This window comes from Protopterus annectens, chromosome 1.part2 (assembly GCF_019279795.1).
Source record: "Protopterus annectens isolate FY-2018-M chromosome 1.part2, PAN1.0, whole genome shotgun sequence".
NCBI lineage: Eukaryota > Metazoa > Chordata > Ceratodontiformes > Protopteridae > Protopterus > Protopterus annectens.
The window spans coordinates 453,993,784-454,021,591 of record NC_056727.1 but is presented as its reverse complement, the minus strand read 5'-3'; positions in this window follow the sequence as shown (position 1 = coordinate 454,021,591).

Sequence of the window (27,808 nt, the reverse complement as noted above, 5' to 3'; positions counted from 1 at the left end):
TAAATAGATGCTTACATATCTTTTGAAGCCTAATGTCCAATAGAAACATTTTACTTAAAGGGCAAATCTGTTGTTTCAGAAAAGAAAAGTCCTGCAATCAGAGAATAAACATAAGTTTTAGAAGCAGTTTTCCAGGAATTCAGCTCATTCTGTCTCATGAGGGATATACTGTTCCAATCAATTTCTTCAGTATTATTAACTATAACTGAATGTGGTGGTGAGTTTTTCTTCTTCAAATATGCTCTCAGGGATCTATGTGCCCTTTCAATTCCAAAAGATAAAATTTCAAGTAGATTTAATTTTAAATGTGCCCAAGTTGTTAAGAAGTTTATTATACTGTTTCCATCATACTTTTCAAGTGTACCATAAATTCTAATATTATTTCATCTCAGTCCATTTTCTAAATCATCAATTTTATGTATGAGCCAGTTATTCTGTTTTAAAAGAAATCCAGTCCAAGACTCACCTTCAGTTATTCTCTCTTCATGAACATTTAAAGATTCTGCCATACTACTAATTTGTGCGCTTTGTTGTTTCACAAGAATTTCTAAATATTCCATCTTTTTCTGGTCTCTTCTTTGAAACTTTCTATTTTGGTATCCAGTTTGCCCATTTTAAGTAATACATCCTGTATACTAGATATTAGTGACTGGATGTTTTTTTTAACACTAGAATCCTAAGTACCTTTTCTTGAGTGGCTCATGTTTAAGCCTCTTCTCTCTTAACCAAGCAGTTGAAATTTTGACAGCAAAATTGCAGTTTTTGAAGAACTTGAAGCTATAATTTTTTCTCTGACTATTAGTAAATAAGATTAGCTAACAAGTATCTCCAAATGTTAATTTTCTGTTATATTTTCTGTCAGAGAAAAGTTTTCCATCACAGAGCTTTCACCAGTTGGTGCTCGCAGCCATCCTGGCCATGCCTCCCCCCCACAAGCCCTACCTGTAACTGTTAAAGGTTGGACATCAGTAATTAGAGCATAGCCAATGCCTCCACTTCTCTCTGTTCTACCTTTCACCTTTCCCTTATACTTCAAAGTAGCATTTTTTTTCTTTCTCTTTCTTTTTATTTCTTGCTCTGTCAATGAAAGATGAGTAATATGTTTTTCACAGAATTGCATCAACAATGCACAACAATCCATTTCCTGTTATATTCACTGTGTCTGCTGCTTTTAAGTATAATTGCCCAGATACTCCTTGTGAAAACTTTGGTAAATAACTCTGCTCTAATAGACTTAAACTAGCACAAAATTCTGAATTTCTGAGATATATTAGAAAAGATGTAGGCTTACAGTATCTTATGTATTAACTGCAGAGTATAGATCCCCACCCCACAGAAAAAAAATTTGTTTGCATTTTTTTGTTTGTTTTATATAGCATTTTGTAAACTAGTATGTTCCAGGCACATTTTTTTGGCAAGATGTGATTGGATGGTCAACATATTAAAACATATCCACAGGAAAGAGTACATTAAACCTTTGTTTGTGTTTTCTCTAACAGTAATCACAGCCTCCATATGGTTATTTGACCTGCTAATCAATTTGAGCTAGAATGAAGTGAGCTGTAGATGAGAGATGCCTCAGCAAAAAACATTAGTTAAATCCATTTTAGCCATTCCACAATCTCTATGTGCTGGCTGTGCTGCCATATCCCCTTAATATTATTACTCTAAGTTCAAAATCACTGTGTTGTCATGGTTAAAGATGTGTGGCCACTCATAGACTTTCACAAACTTTCCCCAAACTTCCACAAATACATTCACCCCCACAATATTCATGCATTATACTGCATATAGCAGCATTTTTAATATACAGAAACACAAGTCACTTAAACATTACGTCAGCTCAATGCTATTTGTGCAATTCATCTGGCATACACTGCACATGATATAACAACATACCACAAAATGCACGTTTCCCAAGGACCACATCATTCAAATGATGACCAGCTTTTTTAAGGCTATTTGCATTTATGAAGTCCTGTACGTACAAATCCTACAGCTTTGTACCTGTTTACACAATATCTCTTAACTATGCTCTCTTTTCGATAATGTTTTGTTATAAGTATATTTGCACTGTTCTTTGCACAATTTATAGTTTTGTGGTAAAATAATGGAAACTATAGAAACAAAATGTTTACTTTTATAGGGTGTCACATTCTCCATAAAACACATTTAATACAAGTCATAGATTCATAGGTGTTTACTAGGCTAACAACCACAAGGACCTTTTTAAGCCTAGCCATGCATCCCAAATCTCTGACAAGTTCTGATATCCTTGATAAGTGTAAGCATGGGCCTGGGAGATGAACCATTTACAGGTTGCCTGTGTCCATTAGAGACACAGTTGTCAAACCAGGAATGAATTTCCAGTTTCCCATCCAGTTGTATAAGTTGCACTTGAATTGTGTTAGGAAGGAACTCTGCTTCACATGGAAAGGGATCCTGTTCCATAGACAGGGTAGTCTCTGGGATACATACCTATTGCTCCAGCAGGTCCTATTTATATCACAGGCAAGGTTTAAGTGTTTAAAACAGGTATTTCTCATGCTGTTTGTTTTATGGATATGCAGGAGGTCCATCAAAGTGAGGTCTGACAATGCCATTTATGCCAGACATATATATCCCCTCAAAAGCCTGTAGGAGACAGAATACAGGGATATGGCCTGTATTCTGTCTCCTACAGACAAAATACAGGCCCTATCCCTGTATTCTGTCTTCTGCAGAATACAGAGAGATAGAATACAGGCCCTATCCCTGTATTCTGTCTCCCTGTATTCTGTAGGAGACAGAATGCTGGCCATATCCCTGCATTCTGTTTGTAGGAGACAGAGTACAGGGATAAGGCCTGTATTATGTAGGAGACAGAATACAGGGATAGGACCTTGAGGTGGTCTGCATAGGACATTTTACTTACACCCTGTATTCTTTTAGTGAGGAACCTCTGTGGATGTTCCAATTGTTGGATAAGCCTGGTTAGGCACATACCAAATGGGCATTGTACTCAATGATAGGTCTGATGAATACTGAATACAGTGGGACAATGACTTCCTTGGACTTAGATGCCATACCTTTGTTGATAAGTTATGCAACGTAGAATGATTTCCTCACCACTGTAGACACATGATGATCAAAGGCTAGATTACTATCTATGTGTGTCCCTAGGTCCCTGACTATTGGGTCAACTCTAATGGGTGTGTTATCAATATTATAGTTACCAGGGATGGATGACTTCCCAAAGGATACTATTATGCATTTCTTGGAATTTAGGTTTAATCCATGGCTCTGACACTAGTTGTTTGTTGTGTAAGCCCCTGCTGGAGAACATTTCTGTCTGTGTGAGATTCAATGACACCTCCTAATTTGCAGTCATATGGAAATTTAGTCAGCCAGAGACTACTGACATTGGCCTTGACTTCTGAGAAGTAAATTCCAAAAAGGAGCGGTCCAAGGACTGATCCCTGAGGAACTCCATCTGTGACTGGCCTCTTTGTAGAGGTGGACTTCCCAATTCTAACTTCCTGGGTCCTGTCTGTGAGCCAGTTGGCTATCCACTGGGTGGCATATGGGTTTATACCTACCCTCATGAGTTTATCAACAATGCCCAAGTGGGGTATTGTGTCAAATGCCTTGGCCAGGTCAAGGTAGGCAGTGTGAATGATTTTGCCCTCATCCATTGCTTTGGTGACCTTCTCAAAGAAGTCCAACCAGGTTGAGTAAGCATGATCTGCCCTTGATGAAACCAAACTGGGTTGGGTCTAGTGTCTGGAGCATTACTATATCTTTATTGATCATCTCCATGATAATTCTTTCCATGGCTTTACATATAAGACTAGGGAGACTTATGGGTCTGCAGATGGCCCACCTTTGTGCAGAGGGATGACTGATGCCTTTCTCTGTTCATGAGGCACAAAGCCCATTTGGAGGCTACAGTTAAATAGTAATTCCAGAGGCCCTGATATTGATACATGATATGGTCATGTTTCATGCTATTTAGAAGGCATCCTGGGATATTGTCTGGGCCCATTGATGCAGAGTTCTTGGTCTTAGAGAGAACATTAAGGACCTGTTCCCTAGTGATAGTAGGGGGAGTTATATTTGATGATATTTCCTGAGGGAAGGTTGAGGGAGAGACAGGGGTAAAGTTGGAGCTGATTTATCAGCCAGGAGGTTTGCTATATCTTCTGGCTCAGTATAGGTGGCTCCATTTACAATGAGCTCTGCACATAATTTTATATTGCCTTTGAGGTTGTGGACATAGCTAAAGAATGCTTTATGGTTGTCCTTGGCCTGGGAGGCCAAACATACCTCAAATTTGGCTTTGTAGACTTTATTTGTCCTTTGAATTGTTTGTTTAGTTTGATGAGAGTGCTTTTATCTTGCTGGGTGCTACATCTCCTAATTTTTGCCATGAATTTCTTCATCCTGTTATACAGCCTATTGATTTTGTGATTCCACTGGGGTGGCTTGTTTTTTTTTTTAGTTAGTTCTGTACGTCTTCCTTATGGGTAGAGCTGCCTCAATGCAGCTCTTAACATGCTTGTACAGGGCTTCTGTGAACAGATCTGCATAGGTAGAAGTGCCTTCATGGTTTATGGGGGCTTGGAATTTTGCCAGGTTCTCACTTAATAGCAGGAGATTAGTCATAGAATAGTTCTTGAATATTCCAGGTTTAGCTGTTGGTCCAGGTTTTATTTTTACTTCAAAGGATGCCATTTTATGGTCTGACCCTACCAGGGAAGGCATTACAGCAGGGGGTGTGCAGCAGTCTCCCATATTAGTGAGGACCAGATCCAGTATAGTTGCACCCGTGGTTGGCCTACTGACTATCTGGTCCAGGGAGTTTGTGTTTACAAAATCCAGGAATCTCTGTCCATGTACGTTTGGTGTCATATAGGATTCCCAGTTAATAGTGGAGTAATTAAAGTCACCCATGAATATGATATTGGGTTGGATGGTTACTGCTTTTAATAAGTTTAAATACATGGTATGGGTTTCCTGGGTCATAGAGGGGGACTTACAGCTTGGGTTTTACCTATTGTGATTTGAACATGGAGCTGCTCAACTGCATTGTCCTGTTTGACCAGCCTTTAAGTATATTTATTTCTGATGTAGATAGAGACATCTCCAGCTTTAGTCCCTGCCTGTGAAGTAGCTGGCCTAAATGTGTGGAAGGCATTATAACCTTTCATTGTTGGTGTGCTCTCCGTGGCTTTAAACAATGTCTTAGTGACTGCACAGACGTCAGCATTCCCTAGAGTAAAGAGAGCTTCTATGGAGTGGCGTTTTTTGTTAACCTAGCACTGAGCAGTAATACTTTTAGATTTTATTGGTTTTGATTTGCTATATCAGAAGTACTTTCAGTTTGGCATTGCCTAAAAAGGCACTATGAGGAAATACAATATTTTAGCTAATATTCAAAAGCATATAGGGGAGAGGTGCAGACCTTCCCTGGCAAAGCAGTGTGATCTGTTGACCATCTCCTTCCATGCTGACAAATATTGCACCCCCTTAGAATGACACTAGAAACTAAGCCAATTATTAAAGTTAATCATCTTTTGTTCATATTGTGGCATCATCCTTGGAGAAGGTAAAATGCTCCTCAATGCTAAGCTCATACCAGCCTGAGACACATATTCCAAGAGCGCTATGATGTCTCTCTTCATATAGTCTGAGGAGGTACATCTCAGGTCATTTACTCCCACATAGACTATGACTGAGCCATATTGGTAATTGTGGTCCAGTGACGTGAGTGCATGTGTAATGGTGGCAGATCCTAGCCCCTGATAAGCAACTGACCGTAACTTTCTCCTTATTCAGTCTGGTGAGAGGGACATCAGCGTGTCTCACGATGGAGTCTCCAATGACTAGGATGTTGGATTGTGTGGTGGCTTGTCTTATGGGCTTAGGGGTAGAGGCTCCATGAGATGTAGCTCTATTTGTTGATGTGAGTGTTGTTTTGAAAGCACAAAAGTCATCCTGTTGTATCAACTTTTTAGGATAATACTGTTAATATTTTAACAAAGTAACCAGGGCTTATGACCTTTGAGCCTCATCATTTTTTACTTTGGCTCTAACTGTACAGTGAAGAACTTGAGAACTTTGCTTTCCATATACAGGTGTTAGACAGGTGTTAGACAATAAATCTTCATTCTCTCCATCATCATTCTCATCATCATATTGCCAATGGGTAGGCTAGAAGCAGCACAGGTGCTGGAGAGAGTCCTAAAACATTCTTCATACAGGTTTTATCAGCTACCAAACGTTAGAGGCAAACAGCACACTGACCCTTGAACCACGCTCACATATTTGATCAAATTCAGTTCACAAATGTTTCCATGCATATAATGCAAACTAAATTAAACAGGAGGAATTGTAAAAGGCTACTGAATAGGTCTGATTCTGTCTGCAATGACACTTGCACCAAAATGACAAGTTTAAAGAAAGAGCAGTTCATCCTGCACACTTTTCATTTTCATAGAAATAAAAGTCATCAAGAGTATAGAACACAGTGAACATGACGAAAAAGGAGGTCTTTTTCAACACATATTTCATCTCTGTAATAACAATACAATATCAAACAAACAAACAAAACTAGAAATAAAATAAGCACAGCTTAACGACATGTGCAAGTCTAATTCCTCAGCTTCATCGTGTAAAACAAAATCATAGTCAGTATGTTATAACAAGAGGCATTGCTATGGTTTAGTGGAAAGATGTTTCATAGTTTTCAGCATCGCAAGTTCAGTGATGACATTCAGAAAGCCTTCATGTGCCACACTCCGTCACCACAACAAAGGTCTCCAACCTGGGTCAAACAATTACACAACTATATCAAAACACTTTGCATTAACCCCAGAGCCCTCCCTTTCCTTTACAACAAGAATTAAAAAATCTTAAACTACACCCAGTCATTAAACATAAAATCACTATCATACAAAAGATTTTCAAGTCATTAAATCTATATTATACATTCACTTCCCTACAACCAATCCACCTAAAGCCCAATCTCAAAATGAATAACAACATGATTAACCTAAACAATTATCCACCTCCTCAAGAAACTCACCATCTCTGATATATTTCCCTTCACGAACAATACTATCACTGAAATGAGAACACAATTAAAGCTCCCTAAAAGCTATACAATCATTTTAAGGCAAATTCGAGACCTTAGCCGATATATCATAGACAATCCTGATATCAATGCAAATGACATCCAAACGTGCAAAACCATATGTAACTGCCTATCCTCAAACAAAAAACATGTTATCGAACTCCTACAAACTTATTCTATCAATCAAAATGCAAAAATAAGTTATTTATTCTAGTTACTCGAAGGAAATAGATCCCTCAATCACAAACTAACAAATATCTCAAGCGATCCAGCTTACCTCCAAACTTATTCCCCTTAAAGCACTTAAATATACACAGATCATGATGCTCCATAATGCCTATCTTACTCCAGTCATTCTCAATAAAATATACCCAACCACCTCTCCAGTCTGCTCCTACTTTGATAATCACAAGGCTGATCTACTCCACATCTTTTGGAGCTGCAAGTGCACCTATAAGCTATGGTGCTCACTTAGAGTCCAACTAGAAAAAATAGATTAAGAAAAAGCAACCTTATCTTGGAAACTAGCTCTCCTACACATCACCCCCACTGGCCTGACTAAACTACAAACACATATATTAATAACACTAGTTTTGTTACTTAAATACTACATTACATTATATTGGAAGGATACAGCATCACTCACCTGGGAGAGTTTCAAACTACTAGCTGCTAAACACCTACTAGCTCACAAATAATTAACCTACACTCAGAAATCCCACACCCAGTTTACATAATTTTAGAAATCCCTTTTTGAACACATTCTAATTTGAAGTTGGTATATATAATTAAGGATGGACTTTTGGTATATGTGTAAGTAGTTTTCACTATTTTTGCTTTTATGTTTTATTATTCAGCAATGTATTCACTGGTCATACTACCTGTCAATTATCATTGTTATGCTCACTGTATATGTTTTCATAAAAAATAAATAAAAGATTTTGCACAAAAAAGAAAGCATCCATGTGGAGTTTACATGCTTTCCTTGTGTCTGTTTTGTCCAAAAACATATTAGTTGATTTGGATATATACATTATATTTACTCTGTCAAGGTTATGCCTTAGAAGGGTCTATAAACCAATTAACACATGTTAGTTAAATAAATAAATAAATAAATAACTAGCAACTTGTTATACAGATTCAGTTGATTGGACATGGAGGTATCTATATGCTATTAATGGCTGAATATTCTTTCTCAATTTCCAGTGTGTATAGCTTTGGATTTCCACAGTATTCCAAGCTCTTAGCAGTGGGATTATAATGATAAATCTATAATGCTATCTTTTGACTCACTACATCAGTCTCTGTACATCCAACCCCATAAATATTTTTATTGACTTAATTGTACAGTTAGGCTTCAAACAGTACTACTTTTGGTAGAAATTTGATCAAAAATACAACAGAACTGGTGGTGAGCTGTGGGGAACTAAAAAAGCCAAAAAAGTTGAATATATCTTGCTGTACAAAATAAACACTACATTCTTTAATAACAAACAAAATTTGCTATTCACACATGGACAACAGTAATTAATCATGGCATTTGTATTAATACCTAGTACATTCTATTTAATTAAAGTTATAAATTAAGAAGCACTAAAGTGTGTATTGGAAAGAAACGTAAGTTTACTTTACTTTGTAAAGCCATAGGAGTTAAAGAATCAAGGAGGGAATATGCTACATTTAGGTTGTTAAAGATAATAGCGATAAGTTGGAACAATACAAGAAAAAAGAGACTAAAGACACAGACATTCAAAAGTATTGAGCATGCTATTTAAAAATATTCAACTGTGGTAATAATACAGCAATAACCCATGCCTGGGTGTGGGTAATGCTGGATTTACCCACGGTTGGCGTGGTTTGGTCCCGAGGGCGAAGCCTGAGGGACCAAACAAAGACAACCGTGGGTAAATCCCACATTACCCACACCCAGAAGTGGGTTATTGCTATTATACTATGACATTATTTAAGAAAAGAAATAATTACTTTTCTTAAATAATGACATTGTATAATGCCTCTTTGCTGCCCTTCCGCAGCTGTCTGGTATCCGCGGCAGTGTGCTTCATGAACTCAACGAGGAATTAAACCCACAGTTAGGACAGCTGTTTAATCTTAGCCTCACCTCAGGATACGTACCCAAGGAGTGGCGCACGGCGACTGTGGTCCCACTTCATAAGGGCGGTGCCTCCACAGACCCTGGAAATTACCGCCCCATTAGCTTGACAAGCCTTATCTGCAAAGCCATGGAGAGGATCATAATGGAACTCATAAATAAAGACATAGGGAACTTGCAGACTTTGGATCCAATCCAGTTTGGCTTTGTCAAAGGCAGATCCTGCCTCTTAAACTTGGTTGACTTTTTCGAGACAGTCACCAAGGCCATTGATGAGGGAAGGCAGTCCATACAGCCTACCTCGACCTGGCAAAGGCCTTGACACAATACCCCACTCAGGTATCATCGAAAAACTCATCAGCTTGAATGTAAACCCATACATCACAAGATGGGTTGCAAACTGGCTAAGCGACAGAACCCACAGGGTCAGAGTTGCTGGAGCCATGTCAGACTCAAAGCCTGTCACAAGTGGTGTCCCACAGGGCTCAGTCCTGGGTCCACTCTTGTTCGGCATCTACTTTTCTGAAGTACAAGCAAACACAGGAGGGTTATGGCTGACAAAGTTTGCAGATGACTGCAAACTGGGCGCCATAGTCGAAAACACATCTGACACAGATATCCTCCAGAAGGGCCTCACAGAAACGGATAACTGGTGCCAGAGCCATGGCCTGAAGTTAAACGCCAAAAAATGCATAGTCATACCCTTCGGGAAAAACAAGGTTACCCCTAGCTACCATATAGGTGACAATCCACTGAGCACAGAAAAAGTCATCAGGGATCTGGGGACCCAAGTTGACAGTAGTCGTTCGTTAGACACTCATGTTGCTAAAGTAGTTAGGAAAACCTTCTATATCGCCCACCTGATCATGAAGGGATTCACATCTAGATCAAGGGAGGTCATCGTCCCCTGTACTCATCACTCATTAGACCTATGATTGAGTACAATGCCCGTTCGAATGTATCTGACCAGACACCTGATGCAGCTTGAAAGGCCCCAAAAGTTCCTCACCAAAAGGATAAAGGGTCTCAAAAATATGTCTTATGCTGCCCGACTGAAAGAACTCCAGCTTTATTCAGTCTCATACCGCTTGCTCAGAGGTGACCTGTGCCTGACATATAAGGCCATGTCAAACCCAGATTTGATGAATATGCTTCACCTCAAAAATCTAGATCCCTCAGAACCACAAGGCGGGAGACTTAAACCTTGACACGGTTATAAATAGAACGTGCTGGAGGGACAGATTCATCACCCAGAGACTCCCTATGCTGTGGAACAAAATCCCGGTACATGTGAGGCAGAGCACCTCGCTGGCCTTGTTCAAGAGGAATCTTGACCAATGGATGGGAGATCGCAGATATACCCCAGGGATTACTTCAGTGTCACTGCTTGACAGAGGCACAGAAAAATGATAGGCATAGTTTTTATTCAAACTAAAGGGGTGGCGAAACCACATAACTATGGGCTAGGCTTATAAATGCCCTTGGGCAGATAGCCTAGTATGAACCTATGAACCTATGAACCTATGATGTACTGCGCATGCCTACGCAGTACATCAGAGCTGTGGCCAAAAGCAACGGAGAAAGCAAGATCTCCATTGCTTTTTACTGTTTCGCTATGTTAAATGGGTTTAACATAGCGAGGCAGCTTTAAAATAAGCAACGGAGATGTCCGTTGCTTATTTTAAAGCTGTCTCACTATGTTAAACCCATTTAACATAGCGAAACAGTAAAAAGCAACGGAGATCTTGCTTTCTCCATTAACACAAAGCTGTCTCGCTATGTTAAATGGGTTTAACATAGCGAGACAGCTTTAAAATAAGCAACGGAGATCTCCGTTGCTTTTTTTAAACCTGTGTCGCTATGTTAAACTCTTTTAACATAGCGAGACAGTGTTTTAAAAGAGACTTATACTAATGGAAAAAGTCCGGGCGACCGGACCTTTTCCATTAGTATAAGTCAATTTACAACGTGCACGCTGGCCAATCAGCGTGCACGTTTTGGAATATTAATGGGGGGTCATGGTATAATGCCCAGGAATTATGAGTATGTGAATTAGGCCAGAAAGGTACCAAGTTGTGACAGAGCATAAGGGGAGAGGAATGAAGGATTTAATTAATAAAAGTAGAAGAGAAGAAGAAGAGAAAATAAATAGTAAGATAGCTAACAAAAGAATGGTTCCTGAAAATAGAGTTAAGGAGCATGGGAAAAGAAAGTGAATTCACTTTAACAATGTAGGAAGATAATATCACATGCCAAAGCATGGGCTGTGTTTCTGTAAGAACAGATCTGAAGAGATAGCAAGGGAGTCTGAGAGACAACAGAGACAGGAGGCCAGAATACAGGAGTGCATGACATCTGTAGCCCTAAGCAGGGATGTGTACCACTGAAGAGCATCTTTGGTTTTTATGTATACTACTAAGGCCTTATTAAAATAATAGTGCTCTTACTAAAAGAACACAACTAATGTTTAATGGACTGAAAAAAACAGATGTTTGCAGAATACAGCAAGTCTGTCAAATGTGGGCAAAGCCAGTGGAAATTGTGAAGAAGGCTTAAAAAGGAAAGGATAGTACTAACAAAGTAAACATTATTGTCTTGGCTACTTTTAGTCTACTGCAGAATTAAATTTTAACTAAAACTGCTGTCAGATTGGGGGTCCTAACACATAGAGACAGCACCCCCAATATCTCAAAATGTTTCCTAGTTTATTGAATCTGCCAAACAAGATAAGGGACAATTATTAATGGAGGCAACAGAGTTCAAAACTCTTACCTAAATCCATTGTTATTGACCTACTAACTTCAGTAAATAATTTATTTCTTCCTGTAATATGCGTAACTCAGCTGTATGGATGAAGAAGAGTATTGAATCATCCCATTAGTTGCCTTTACTTTAAAGGGACAATTCCAGAGTCTAAAGTTCTGACTGAAAGAAACTTGTCCTGATACCTCCCCATTGTCACCACCCACTTACCATGACATCATCAACCTAACTCCTGGTTTCAATTTATTTTAGGCAGCCCTGTTTTAATTACCTCTAGTGAGCACAATTAACAATATTCAGTTCCTGTCAGAGCTTGCACTCCCCAATCTCTGGGAAAGAATAACGTTATTACATTTGTGGTGTGTGTGTTTGTGGTGGGGTGATTAAGCAAGACTCTCAGTGTTTACTTTTTATGAACTTGTCAACAAGCTTATCTTGTGCCTTCGCTGAAGGTTGGGCGTCGAGCTGGCACCTCAGTGTTTCGTAAAAATCTACTGCCAATCAGTAGCGGACCGGAGTTCCGCTGTGACGACCCCTTACCAGGAAAAAGCCAAAAGACAAACAACAACATTCTGCATAGTGTAACTGCAAGCAGTACAGTCAAAAGAGTACACTTTAGTGAAGACATACTAAATCTTAGCAGCCTCTTGATGTATTGCCCTTACTCCATAGTAAAGCAATCTCAGAATTAGTATGTATAACTATCACAGGTTGCTATACTGTACAGCCTGCACTGTGACAGTAAATGTTGGACTTCATTGTTTAAAAGAGTCTATTGCTTGCATCACACAATTTTTATAGCAGGTCAAAAAAAAAACATTATACTTGACTAGTATTCAGAGATCAAAAAACAAAACATGAAAAAAAAGAAGACTGCTTCTACTGCTGTTGGAAACTTGCATCATTCTGATGCATTCTACAGAGCAAGTGGCAGTCATGCATAACACCATAGCACTTGGCCAGCATTCAGAAATCCACACAAAATAAAATAGGAAATGAAATTAACAGAAAACTCTATTTACTAATATTTTAGTTTTGCCCTGCTCATATGCTTTCTGCAAGGTAATAGCAAGTGAAGTCATACAATTCCTGAAAGACTACTTTGCGCTGAGGATTAGAAGCACAGGTGAAACTAATGAATGACTCAGTGAGAGCTGTTGTGAGTACAATTGCAATTTTAGATGGAATTTGACTAATACCACTGAAACTTCCTGTAAGCACCCTTCCCTCAGCCCCCACAGCCAAAGCTGGGACATGCTCAGGAAGCCAGACTGAAAATGTAAAGAAAGACCAGAATCAAAACAAAAAAATCTCTGGGACTGCCCCTTTAATATTGTTTTGAACATGATTGGCCTCAAGCAGGAACATATGGATAAGAAGAACAGCAAGCTAATGAATAAATGATAACAAGCGTGGGATTTTGTTTTTAAATAGAACATGATGCTTTAGTGCAATGGCCTTCAAGGAATTACAAGAGAAAAAAAATCCACCTTACACAGTAAAAGTAAGCAGGGAACATGCAATTAATAGTAAGTAAAATCAGCCAGTAAGAAGCATGAGAGCAATTAAATAAAGAACTGCAAGACAAAGAAAGCAGAAAAATATTACATTAAAGGGAAATACATTAAAGTTTTCAATTCTCCAGTTTAACTCAGAATATAAATCTTTAGGAGGCAAAGTATGAAATGTTATGATAAGCATAGCTTCTTTATATTACTTACTGTATTTAACCCCCGGTGTCCTACAACTGTGAGTATTAATCTCATGTAGAACAATAGCTGACAGACCCTCAGGTGAACTGCCATGGTACTGTGAGAAATGTAAAGCAACTCAAGAGTGCATTACACATACGGGTGCATGTGAAATAATTCCTGCTTTAAAACTTCAGCTTGGCAAGCTAAGAACTTGGTTATATTCAACTGGACGTATAAGAGAATTTAAGTACCTTTTTATGCACTTGTTTTTTTTAAAAATACAGTATTTAAATTGATTTAAACTGTGTATGAAGGAGTGTTGAAGGAATTTTTAACTGGTTATTCTGCTCTTCAGTAACTTGAACTAAAAGCTAGTGTTGGCTGAATTTTGTTATTTGCTAGTAATTACAGGGTGGGGGTAGCCACATTCATTGATTTCCTGTCCTTGCATATTTAAACTGGTGCATGTGAAATAATTCCTGCTTTAAAACTTCAGCTTGGCAAGCTAAGAACTTGGTTATATTCAACTGGACGTATAAGAGAATTTAAGTACCTTTCTATGCACTTGTTTTTTTTAAAAATACAGTATTTAAATTGATTTAAACTGTGTATGAAGGAGTGTTGAAGGAATTTTTAACTGGTTATTCTGCTCTTCAGTAACTTGAACTAAAAGCTAGTGTTGGCTGAATTTTGTTATTTGCTAGTAATTACAGGGTGGGGGTAGCCACATTCATTGATTTCCTGTCCTTGCATATTTAAACTGGTGCATGTGAAATAATTCCTGCTTTAAAACTTCAGCTTGGCAAGCTAAGAACTTGGTTATATTCAACTGGACGTATAAGAGAATTTAAGTACCTTTTTATGCACTTGTTTTTTTAAAAAAATACAGTATTTAAATTGATTTAAACTGTGTATGAAGGAGTGTTGAAGGAATTTTTAACTGGTTATTCTGCTCTTCAGTAACTTGAACTAAAAGCTAGTGTTGGCTGAATTTTGTTATTTGCTAGTAATTACAGGGTGGGGTAGCCACATTCATTGATTTCCTGTCCTTGCATATTTAAACTGGTGCATGTGAAATAATTCCTGCTTTAAAACTTCAGCTTGGCAAGCTAAGAACTTGGTTATATTCAACTGGACGTATAAGAGAATTTAAGTACCTTTTATGCACTTGTTTTTTAAAAATACAGTATTTAAATTGATTTAAACTGTGTATGAAGGAGTGTTGAAGGAATTTTTAACTGGTTATTCTGCTCTTCAGTAACTTGAACTAAAAGCTAGTGTTGGCTGAATTTTGTTATTTGCTAGTAATTACAGGGTGGGGTAGCCACATTCATTGATTTCCTGTCCTTGCATATTTAAACTGGTGCATGTGAAATAATTCCTGCTTTAAAACTTCAGCTTGGCAAGCTAAGAACTTGGTTATATTCAACTGGACGTATAAGAGAATTTAAGTACCTTTTATGCACTTGTTTTTTTAAAAAATACAGTATTTAAATTGATTTAAACTGTGTATGAAGGAGTGTTGAAGGAATTTTTAACTGGTTATTCTGCTCTTCAGTAACTTGAACTAAAAGCTAGTGTTGGCTGAATTTTGTTATTTGCTAGTAATTACAGGGTGGGGTAGCCACATTCATTGATTTCCTGTCCTTGCATATTTAAACTGGTGCATGTGAAATAATTCCTGCTTTAAAACTTCAGCTTGGCAAGCTAAGAACTTGGTTATATTCAACTGGACGTATAAGAGAATTTAAGTACCTTTTATGCACTTGTTTTTTAAAAATACAGTATTTAAATTGATTTAAACTGTGTATGAAGGAGTGTTGAAGGAATTTTTAACTGGTTATTCTGCTCTTCAGTAACTTGAACTAAAAGCTAGTGTTGGCTGAATTTTGTTATTTGCTAGTAATTACAGGGTGGGGGTAGCCACATTCATTGATTTCCTGTCCTTGCATATTTAAACTGGTGCATGTGAAATAATTCCTGCTTTAAAACTTCAGCTTGGCAAGCTAAGAACTTGGTTATATTCAACTGGACGTATAAGAGAATTTAAGTACCTTTTTATGCACTTGTTTTTTTTAAAAATACAGTATTTAAATTGATTTAAACTGTGTATGAAGGAGTGTTGAAGGAATTTTTAACTGGTTATTCTGCTCTTCAGTTATTCCCACCCACCCGGTTTTTGTTTTGGTGTTAATCTTAGTGGCATTGAAACTGCCCGCCCCTCAGCCTGCCTCTGGGCCCATCTCATTTGCTCACTCAACTGAGTGCAGTGAGATCATATTCTGATTTCAGGCACTCCTACTGTGTACAAAGAGAGCATCTGGGAAATAGAAAAAAAAAAAATTAAGCTTATTTCCTGCCTTTCTTGTTAAGTGGTACAGACTATTTGTAGGCTTCTGAGCCCCCAAGCCCTTCTGTGTTTGAGGGAAGCCTTCTAGCTTGTTTTTTTTTTCTTGTAACTAGCCAGTTTTCTAGTTTCAGCACTCAAATCTGTTTCTTTGATCTCAGCACTTATTCAGAAAAAAAAAAAAAAAAAAAAATTTCATCTGCTTTTACTGTACTTGTGTTTTACCTACTTCTTTTTACTTTTGCATCATCTTAAAATACTCAATTGTATTTATTACTGCTTGGTGTAACTCATTCTAAGCCATTTGGTTTAAACACTTGGGCTTCGGACCAGTTAGTTGTTTTGCACTGAGAGGTTTGTGGTCTGCACTGTTGTGGCAGAACAGGTAGCTTACATCCTTCTAGGTTGAGAACTGCTGATTGAGGGCTCAGTGTCTGTTATTCTAAAAGTGTATTAATTCTGGTTTAAGCACTTGGGCTTTCAAGCCAGTTATTTTACATTAAGAGGGTTCGTGGTCTGCACTCTTGTGGGAGGAGAGGCTGGACTCTGCCCTTCTGAGCTGGGAATTTCTGGTTAAAGGCTTATAGTGCATGCATATCTGAACTGTTTCTTACTGAAGTTGGTGCGCCTTGTTTGCTGTGGCATAGACTGGATTCGGGCCTGCTGGATCTAGCTTTGTTTGTGTAACTTGAGCACTAATCCAGACATTCTCTAAAGTATTCAATGGTATTTATTACTGCTTGGTTGTAACTTGATTAAAGTGTAGCTATCATTCAAGTCTTTTGGATTAAGCACTTGGGCTTCAGACCAGTTGTTTTACATTAGGAAGGTTTGTGGCAAGCACTGTGGTGGCAGGACAGGTAGCTTTCATCCTTCTAAGTTGGGAACTGCTGATTGAGAGCCCAGTGTCCAAGTGTATTAGTTCTGGTTTAGGCACTTGGGCTTCAGGCCAGTTATTTTACATTAAGAAGGTTCGTGGTCTGCACTCTTGTGGGAGAAGAGGCTGGACTCTGCCCTTCTGAGCTGGGAATTTTCTGGTTAAAGGTTTATAGTGCCTGAATATTTGAACTGTATCTTACTGAAATTGGTTCACCTTGTTTGCTCTAGCATAGACTAGATCCAGGCCTACTGAATCTAGCTTTGTTTATATACTTGTTGTTTGTTTGCTTGTTATTTCCTGGAAGCTAATTCACCTAATACGCAACTTCTCAGCGCTTCTGTGGATCACTAGTGATATCTGCATTGCTTACTGTACTTATTTCCTTGTTTCACTTGAAAGAAAGTTACTGTTTGTCGTTTTTGCATTTAGTTACTTGTATCACATTGCACTCAAGTTACCTGGCACTTGCTCACTAAAGCAATTATATAAGTCAGCACTAAAAATTAAAAGCACTACACCCTCACTCCCCACTGGCCCTTGTTTTCAATTAAGGATTTCCCAATATTATTCTAGCATGTCCAAAGGTCAGTTGTCAATCTCCTCTCCGGTCCAGCTGGTGAATCTGGGAATCTTGAGGCAATGTTATAACTGCCTCATGTACACAGACAACCCTCTCCTCCTCCCACATAACACAAATACTTATGAGAGATGCAGCTATTTAGCCAAACTGGAGGCTGAGCTCTCTCAACTCAGGACTGGCAAGACCAGACAGGAGGAGAAGGCAACTACACACACCACAAAACCAGCCTCACATAATGCTACCACTCCACTGAATCAAACACATAAACACACAAAGACATACTCGGAGGCTCTGAGTAAAATTTACCTAAACAGCAGAGGCCTCCAAAGCAGACACCCAAACAACTGCTACCTCAAGACACCCCACAAGCAACACATAAACCACAAAAGCAGTGTGCAAAGCAGTCACAGCCCTTAAGGCCAAATACAACACCAAACATACTTGTCATAGGTGACTCCATAGTCAGACACACTGACGTCCCACTCACCAGGCTGAACAAGGAGAGGGTCACAGTAAGCTGCCTATCGGGCGCTAGAATCCGCCACATAACACAAGCACTGGGTCACTCCACAGCAAGTACAAATATGACACAGTCATTGTCCATGCTGGTGTGAGCGACCTGAGACGTACCTCCCTGGACTGCATGAAAAGAGACATAGAGGAGCTCTCTGATTATGTAGCCCAGGCAGGTATGACCCTAACCCTGAGCAGTATCCTTCCTTCACCAAGAATGATGCCACAATATAGAGACAAGATGATCAGCTTTAACAATTGGCTTAATGTCTGGTGTCATTCAAAGGGGATCCAGTGTCTGTCTGCCTGGGATGACATGCTTGACAAGCCACGCTGCTTCGCAAGGGACGGCTTGCACCTGTCACCCCTGGGATTCCGGATATTGGCTAAGGCTCTTGCCACCCCATAGTGCCTTTTTAGGCAAGGCTCAAATTCTAAACCTACCACCCTAGAAAACAAAAATGGGAAGAAATTGAGGGTAATGCTGCTCAATGCCAGAAGTCTAAATCTCAAAATGCACGCACTCGAGGCCCTTCTCAGTATGGAGAACATCGATGTCTGTGCTGTAACTGAAACCTGGTTCAAGGCTCCTGAGAGCACCCGGCACTATTAGGTTTTACCTCATATCATGCGTTCCGGCCCCAAAACCCGGACCACTCCACAAAAGGAGGGGTGTATCCATATTCATAAAGGATACTCACACCTCCAGGTTGGTGGCAACGCATGAAGCTTCGGAAACCATCCAGGTGCAACTAACAATAGGCAAAACTGCTCTACAAATTGTAGCATGCTACAGGCCACCCTCTCAAACTCAGGAACCCCACACAGCCTTCCTGAAGACACTGGAGGGTATAAATGTATCTCCAAACACCATCATATTGGGTGACTTCAACTACCCGAATATAGACTGGGAACATTACTCAAGCCCTAACTTTCTAGCCCAACGGTTCCTGGAGTTCATAAATTCAAATGCCATGGAACAGCTAGTCACTGTTCCCACGAGAGGAGAAAATATACTAGATCTCATTGTCACAAACATGGGGACAAAATGCTCCACACCGAAGTATATCCCTCATTGGTGAGATCTGATCATAAACTAATCTCACTGGAAATCCACATCCCGCCCCCACCCCAAACAAAAGACCATAGTGAAGAACTTCTCTAAAGCAAACTTCACACTACTCAAGACTGGTGTGGTATCCTTCAAGGCCCCTGAGTCAGAGGAAACCACAACCCAAGCTGCGGAAGCCCTTACAAATGCCTTCTATGAACACCTCCAGGACTGCATGGATCAGGCAATCCCAAATAAAACCAAGACTCTTTCCACAAAGGGCAAACGTCCAGTCTGGTGGACCCCAGCCATTAACAAACTTTACAATAAGAGGAGAAAGCTATTACATGATAGAACAAAATCCATAAAAGGGAAGTCACCCTGATCATTATTAGTAAAAAATACGAGCACTCATAAAATCAACTAAGGCCAATTTTGAGAGAAAAATTGCCATGGATTCAAAGGACAATCATAAGGCCTTTTTCAGCTATGTTAGGAACCTGGGTGGAAACTCACAGATATGCTCAGAATTAGTCCAAAATGATACAAAAATCACTGAACCCACAGACATTGCCAACATACTGGCAGACAGGTTCAGTGCAAACTTCACCCCCCTCCCCTAAAGGAGAGATAACTATCCCAGCCGAGTGTAGCCTCCCGGACATCTCAAATGCGCAGGTGAAAGCTGCTCTCTCTAAAGCTAAAAACACAGCATCAATGGGACCGGATGGTGTCCCCGGCTGTGTGCTACACAAGCTAAATGAGGAATTAAACCCGCACATAAGGCAGCTGTTTAATCTCAGCCTTACCACAGGATACGTGCCCAAGGAGTGGCGTACGGCAACTGTGGTCCCACTCCACAAAGGTGGCGCCTCTATGGACCCTGGTAATTACCGCCCCATAAGCTTAACAAGTCTAGTCTGCAAAGCTATGGAGAGGATCATAATGGAGCTCATAAACAAAGATATAGGGGACTTGCAGACATTGGACCCGACCCAGTTTGGCTTTGTCAAGGGAAGATCATGCCTTTTGAACTTGGTCGACTTCTTCGAAATAGTCACCAAGGCCATTGATGAGGGAAAGGCAGTCCATACAGCCTACCTTGACCTTGCAAAGGCTTTCGACACAATACCCCACTCGGGTATTGTAGAAAAACTTACCAGCTTAAATGTAAACCCATATGTCACAAGATGGGTTGCAAACTGGCTTAAGGACAGAACCCACAGGGTTAGAGTTGCTGGCGCTGTGTCAGACTCCAAGCCGGTCACAAGTGGTGTCCCACAGGGCTCGGTCCTTGGCCCCTATTGTTTGGCATCTACTTCTCAGAAGTACAGGCCAACATGGGAGGACTTTGGCTGACAAAGTTTGCAGATGACTGCAAACTGGGCGCCATAGTGGAAAGTGCATCGGACACGGATATCCTTCAGAAGGGACTCACGGAAACAGATAGCTGGTGCCAGAGCCATGGCCTGAAGTTAAACGCCAAAAATGTATAGTCATACCCTTCGGGAAAAACAAGGTAACCCCAAGCTACCATATAGGTGGCAATCCACTAAGCACAGAAGAGGTTATCAGGGACCTGGGGACCCAGGTTGACAGTGGCCTTTCTTTTGACACTCACATTGCTAAAGTGGTTAGAAAGACCTTCTACATTGCCCACCTGATCATGAAGGGATTCACATCCAGATCTAGTGAGGTCATTGTTCCCTGTACTCTTCACTTATCAGACCAATGATCGAGTACAATGCCCCATTCGGGATGTATCTCACCCGACATCTGCAGCAATTGGAGAGACCCCAAAAGTTCCTCACCAAAAGGATAAAGGGACTCCAAAATCTGTCATATGCTGCCAGATTGAAGAAACTCCAGCTCTATTCAGTCGCATACCGTCTGCTCAGAGGTGACATGTGCCTGACACACACGGGCATGTCCAACCCGAATTAATGGGCATGCTCCACCTCAAAAAATCCAAATCCACCAAAACCACTAGAGCAAGCGACTTAAACCTTAGCACGGATATAAATAGGACGTGCTGGAGGGATAGATTTATCACTCAGAGACTCCCTATGCTGTGGAATAAAATCCCGGTCCATGTGAGGCAGAGCACCTCGCTGACTCTGTTCAAGAGAAATCTAGACCTGTGGATGGGAGATCGTAGGTTTACCCCGGGAATCATCTCTGGGTCACTGCTGGACAGAGGCACAACAAACTAATGGGCACAGTATTTTTTCATATAAGGGGTGGCGTAAGCCACAATAATTTGGGCTAGGCTTATAAATGCCTTAGGGCAGATAGCCTAGTATAAACCTATGAACCTATGAACCTATGAACCTATGAACATACACATGCATGTGAATGCACACACACACACACACACACACACACACACACACACACACACACACACACGCACACAACCGCACACACACACGCACACACACAGTCACAAACACATAAAAAACAGACATACACACACTGACTCATTCACTCATTCAAACATACACATGCAAGGCACACATGAATACACATGCACATACCCACACGGTCACGCACACACACACACACACGCACGCATGCACACAAGCACACACACACACAGGCATGCACGCAAGCACACACACACACACACACACACATTGGTGTAACATATATTTCCCAAAATGAACACCAGCAGTATTAAACATTTGTGTCAATGACATTTTTGAAGTTATTCCAGATAAAAATACAACACAACCAAATGAAATCAACTTAAACCTGATAGAACTACATAAAAAGACAAAGGGCTTCTCTTAAAAAGTTATAATCTTACATTATTTGGATAAATGGTAGAGAGGGAGAAAATTCTGACCGTGTCCCAGACAACCTGGGGATTGACAAGTGACCCAAGTGATAAAATACCTAATGACAGAGAGAGAGAGAGAGAGAGAGGGGGAGGAAGTGATCAGCCAGTAATGGCTTGCCCATCCTGGGGAGAAGGCAGCAGTCAAGCCCACTGAAATGCCACCATCAACTCGAGAAAGATGTGAATGGGATAGAGCTTGTGTGCCTGGAATGTGAGTTTGGCAATGCCAAACCATGTCTGTGCTGTAGTCTTCATTTATCATATGTAGGTATGTGCACACTGAAATGGTAAGGTATGGCAAGCTTCCACATCTGTGAGTATGTACATCAGCTTCAAAGGGATAGGTTAGGGCCAGAAAAATTAGAAAAATCTCACATGGTGGTCTGGGGGATAATTGCACCATTACTGGATTTTACCCTAATGAACAGTCACTGCAGGCTATTGAAAGTAATGCACAGAGAGATAAAGAAACATAATCTTACATATTATTTGATCTAAGGTTAATGAATCAACCATATCAAATCTACTCATTAAAAGTGCAACTATCATCTAAGAGTGAATTTTCCCATGTCATCTTTTAGTAGACCACCAAGAAAATAAAACTGATCCTCAGACACCTCAAGAAGGCACAATACTAAAACTAAGTATTTGTAAGTTCGAAACATAACTAATACTACATCACACCAGGAGTGCAATTTAAGAACTCTGGTATTGCCTTAGTTGAATTCACTAAAACATCATTTATTACTAACCACTTTCTCATTTCTACAAGCTTATGCAGGTGAGAAACAGATAGGTGGATCAAGCCAGAATTTAAACAACTGTTGAAATTTTATGGTGAGTCATGGCCCACCTAGAAAAGAATAAAATATAACACTGATAGGAAACATATAACACAAATGAAGGCCAATTTAAAAATGTACTAACATTCCACAATTTAAGTACAAAACCCATAACAAGTTACGAATTACAGCTATTCAAAAAATTATAGAAACAGTTAAACTCCAAAGAAAATTTTAAAAGGCTATATCAGTACAATAAAATTAAATTGTGTATCATAGCAAAACTTCAAAGTATTTCCCCAAAAAACGAAATTAAAAAGAACTTAAAGAATACAGGCATGTCGGCCAATATGAGTGGGAACATTGTTGTTTATCATGTGCTCCCTAGTGAAATCTCAACATATTGTACCTGTTACATTGCTTTCACTTGCACTTATCATTTTACCATGTCAGAATCAGAACTTTCTTTGTTGCAAGTGCTTTTATGTTTTGTGCAGTTGCACAACTAGGAGAAAAATTTAAATTTGGGTTTCTTGTTTAACAATTTTCCTTCTTCTCTACATTTGTGAAAACTCAAGAGACAGATGATATACAGATCAGGATACGTGGCAGACTCCCTACATTAGAGGTTGCAGACATCTGCAGCCTCCTGCAAACACAATTGGTTTTGATACTTTGCACTCCTTTGTATAGCAATTACTTTTGTTAAGTATAGATATTACAGTTGCAGGGTTTGCATCTCGACTAATGCAGGCATAGTGTTTTATAGTAAATCGCTAACAGCAACACAGACTACTGCTAGCCCACCTTTCATTTCAAAGCAATCATTACAGTTATGGCTTATATACTACAAACTGCATTACCACAACATAAAAAAAATCACAATGGCATGAATGAATCACTGACTTCATCACTAATATATTACTCATAATTTCAGCCTATTTCTAAGGAAAAAAATATATTCCCTTCACACCAAGAATAACCCACACTCAGTCCTCCGATGATCAGGAACTACAGGTTTTAATTCTTACTCCATTGTTGTTAATATATGTTTTCCGTCGAGCCACAGATGTTGGGAGTTGACTTCCACCAGCAATACCAGGTAATATATAAATGGCAACTGGTTTTAAGGCTGCACAACAAATTAAATTGCTATCTTTGGAAATAGCTAAGTGGTAAAAAACTCAGATGAGTTTTAAACTCCACAGCTATAAATCAGTTACAATCACTGGCTTCCCATAATTTCACCTACTTCTGACTAAACATATTGCCTTCCAGTGCCATCTTAGTAACAGAAATTGAAAATTGATTTGAATTACTTTATCTATACTCACTTTAATGAGTGGGTGTCTACAGAGAGCTTTACCAGTAATGCATAATCCCTTATGCTACTACATAAACCATCAGCCACAAGCAACATCAATTTATTCGTTTATTATTTTATTTATTTATTTTACATTTTTTTACTGGGAAAGTCCAACTGAGCAGAACCCATTTTCAGAGAAGGCCTGGGGAGAAAAGCTCCAACATAGCAAATAATACATAAAAACATAGACATAGTGAGATTTTTTATACAATAAAAGACATGACAGGAATATCATAATTTACAGTACTTATCTAATAGCTTATAACTGGATAGAATTGGTTGGGTTTTATATGGTGTTGCAACCATACAGTTGGTCAATATTTAGTGAAAGACTAGTCCAGTGGTACTTATTGTTAGACATGGCTTACATTTGGCAGAAGAACATTGAAATATTAGTTATAAAGTTATATTAACAATTAGAAATAAAAACTAGAAAAGGCATAAATTACATTGTATTCACTTTCTGTTCAATTATATTAAAGAAGAGGAGAGTAAGGGTAAAATTGAGGAAGAAAGGAGGTCGGGGTGAGAAACAAATTATGGAAGAGACAGTTAGTGAATAAAATGTTTCTGTTTAATTAAGTGAGGTAATGGATAGGTATTAAGATAGTCTGAAGTGCAAGGGAGAGATAGGTATTAGTAATTCAAAGGATAGGAAGAGGAATATATGCATGTGATAATAACAAGTTTGTAAGATAGTTTTATTAGTAAGGGGGAAGCGATTATACCTGTTCAAAGTTAGTCTGGAATGTTACAAGAGCAGAGCCACGAGTCTGATAAATAACATTTGAGTCTTCTTCTTGTCTTTCGGCTGTTCCCGTTAGGGGTCGCCACAGTAGATCAACTGTTTCCATTTCTTCCTGTCCTCTGCATATTGCTCTGTCACACCAACCATCTGCATGTCCTCTCTCACCACATCCATAAACCTTATCTTAGGCTTTCCTCTTTTCCTCTTACCTGGCAGCTCCATCCTTAGCATCTTTTTCCCAATATACCCAGCTTCCCTCCTCAGCACATGTCCAAACCAATGTAATCTCGCCTCTCTGACTTTGTTTCTACACCGTCCAACCAGAGCTGACCCTCTAATATACTGATTCTTAATCCTGTCCATCCTTGTCACACCCAGTGCAAATCTTAACATCTTTAACTCTGCCACTTCCAGCTCTGACTCCTGCCTTTTTGTAAATGCCACCGTCTCCAACCCATACAACATAGCTAGTCTCACTACCCTCTTGTAGACCTTCCCTTTCACTCTTACTGGTACCTGTCTGTCACAAATCACTCCTGACACTCTTCTCCACCTATTCCACCCTGCCTGTACTCTCTTCTTCACCTCTCTTCCACACTCACCATTACTCTGAACTGTTGATCCCAAATGCTTACTCATCCACCTTCGCCAACTCTACTCCCAGCATCCTCATCATTCTTCTATCCTCCCTCTCATCCACACACACATATTTTGTCTTAGTCCTGCTGACCTTCATTCTTCTCCTCTCTAGAGCATATCTCCACCTCTCCAGGGTCTCCTCAACCTGGTCCCTACTCTCACTATAGATCACAATGTCATCTGCAAACATCATAGTCCATGGGACCTCCTGTCTGATCTCGTCTGTCAACCTGTCCATCACCATTACAAATAAGAAAGGGCTCAGAGCTGATCCTTGATGTAATCCTACCTCCACCTTAAACACATCTGTCACTCCCACTGCAGACTTCACCACTGTCATACTACTCTCGTACATATCCTGTACCACTCTTATATACTTCTCTGCCACTCCTGATTTCCTCATACAATACGAAAGACAAACTGGGTACTTAAAAACAAACTGAGTTCACTGAAAAAAGATCCAATGCGTCACTGAAGACTAAACCACACAAGTTTATTACAAGTGAACGTAAAGCGCTTTTCGTCGCTCAATGTTTGAGCGACTTCTTCAGACATTCAAAACTTGATTAAATTACGTATTTATACACTCACGTCACTAAAAGCCATTATCATTAAGTATCAATTAACAGTTTAAAATAATTTAAAGCAAAAATTGTAAGCTCACAACTTGCAACAGCAGTAAAGAAATATATATAAAAAGGTATTCTGTATTTGTATACGCAATGAAGTTTTATATATATGTATATGTTTCAGTTAAATTAGATGAAATTAAATTAAATTTCTAAAACCATTTAATTATAATTAATCTTGATCAACTCACAACACATAACTCTATGCTCACTTAAATATAGAAAAGCCAACATAAAATAAAAAGTTAATTTTAGGTATAATATAAAATACTAGAGTACAGTTTGGCTAGGTCAATTGTTCATCTTAGTCAAACTAAACATTTTAGTATAAGTCTTAAAACAATGTCCTGTAAAGAAATATATATATATATATATATATATATATATATATATATATATAAAAATAAAAGTAAAAGTAGAATAAAAGTAATGATTAAACTAAGTCTATGTGACTTTGCATAAAATTGTTGTTCAAAACTACATATAAAAACAAGTAATGTTAATGTTTATTACTTATATAAAAGTGGTGCGTTTATTTATAAAAGGTAAAAATAAACCTTTAATGTGAATACATATGTATAAACAAATATATATATATAAATACACACTAAAACCAAATATATATATATATAATATTTAGTTAAAAAGTGTATATAAATAAATAAATAAATGTATATATTGTATGTATTAAGTATGTTAAATATATTAAATGTTGAGAAGTTGTAAAAACAATAGTTTGTATATATATATATATGTATATATCTACTTCTCAAATTTAAAATGTATATGAAGTATATGTGACATATATGTGCACCTAAAAGGCCATTTCATACATATTGAATGCAATATTCTAAAATAAAGAAAACAAAACCCAGTAGGAAGCTAAGAGATACATAAACTTGTAAGCAGGTCTAAAGAGATATAATAAATACAAAAGCCTGTGTATGTATATGTCTCATATATTATACCTGTCTATGTACAAACTAAAATCTTAAATAATATTCAATTTATCATGAAAGCTTGAATGAATCTAAATAAATAATAATTGTAATTGTATTTATTAATTCCTATTCAGACTCCTTAATTTTAGTAGGCAGCCTATATTGCAATGGTCATTTAAACCTGGGTACATGAAAGCATTAGTACGCCATTGCCAGGTAAGTTCTCGCTCTTCTAGAAGTAAGTTATATAAGTTATATACTTCACCACTGTCATACTACTCTCGTACATATCCTGTACCACTCTTATATACTTCTCTGCCACTCCTGACTTCCTCATACAATACCACAACTCCTCTCTAGGCACCCTAGCACATGCTTTCTCCAAGTACACAAAGACACAATGCAACTCCTTCTGACCTTCTCTATAGTTCTCCATCAACACTCTCAGAGCAAACATTGCATCTGTAGTGCTCCTTCCTGGCATGAAACCATACTGCTGATCACTAATCATCACCTCCCTTCTTAACCTTGCTTCCACTACTCTTTCCCATAACTTCAAGCTGTGACTGATCAGTTTTATCCCTCTGTAGTTACTACAGCTCTGCACATCACCCTTATTCTTAAAAATAGGTACCAAACACTTTTTCTCCACTCCTCAGGCATCCTCTGACTTTCTAAGATTTCATTAAACAATCTGGTTAAAAACTCCACTGCCATTTCTCCTAAGCACCTCCATGCTTCCACTGGTATGTCATCTGGACCAACAGCCTTTCCAGTAGTTTTTTAAATTGAGTTGAGTTGATAATGGT